We start from the raw sequence: 1,008 nt of genomic DNA on the forward strand, positions 1-1,008 counted from the left end.
AGACGGTAGAAATTGTGGTGGAGATGGCGGTAGTTGTGGTAGGGATTATCATAGCGAGAGTAATGGAGTACAGTAAAATTGGTGATTGAAATGAGAGAGAGAGAGAGAGAGAGAGAGAGAGAGAGAGAGAGAGAGAGAGAGAGACAGGAGCTGAAAATAGAGAAAAAAAAAATCCCAGAATTCCTTTGTTTCGTAAGAACAAGGGTCGAGCAAGGTTAACACACAAGGCGAGAGAGAGAGAGAGAGAGAGAGAGAGAGAGAGAGAGAGAGAGAGAGAGAGAGAGAGAGAGAGAGAGAGAGAGAAATTAGAAAAAAAAGGCAAATAGTTTTCAGAGTGCAGTACCCGCGCCCGCGGTTGGTCTAAAGGTCGAATATTTGACCTTGCCCTGTGACCTTGACCTTTGACCTGTTACCCTCAGAATCAAAGTACTGCATCCATGCTAGGCCCTGAAAAGTTAGGTATAGTTTCCAAGCTTCTCGACACCTTTTTCTTGGCGATTTATTAAGCCTGTTGCTTACTGATTTTCCCTCCTATGCTACCTGTGTATTTTTGTACCCGTCATAGTTATCAGTACCGTGCAAAAGGATAAAAAGGTGTACGGTGCAGAGTAAATCGCTAAAGAAGAGGTGTTGCGAGGCCTCCGTTGTTGCCTAGAATACCAACGCAAATCTGATCTCCCTGTACCTTCGTTTCTCCCTTCCCTACTTCCCTCGCTTTCCTTCTCCCCTCCCCCTCTCCTTCTCCCCTCCCCCTCTCCTTCTCCCCCTCTCCCCTCTCTCTCCTCTCTCCCTCCCTCCCCTCTCTCTCCTCTCTCCCTCCCTCCTTCGCTTCCTCCTTTCCTCTGCCGGCTGTATGGCTAAGTAGTTAATCTTACGGCCAAGAAATCTTACCCTGACATTACCGCGGTCTGTGTGTGGGCATTATTATTTCTCTCTCTCTCTCTCTCTCTCTCTCTCTCTCTCTCTCTCTCTCTCTCTCTCTCTCTCCTTTCCCTAATGGACCACAGT

This window comes from Coenobita brevimanus, chromosome 43 (assembly GCF_032717465.1).
Source record: "Coenobita brevimanus isolate Jiangsu-jjx chromosome 43, ASM3271746v2, whole genome shotgun sequence".
Taxonomy (NCBI): Eukaryota; Metazoa; Arthropoda; class Malacostraca; order Decapoda; family Coenobitidae; genus Coenobita; species Coenobita brevimanus.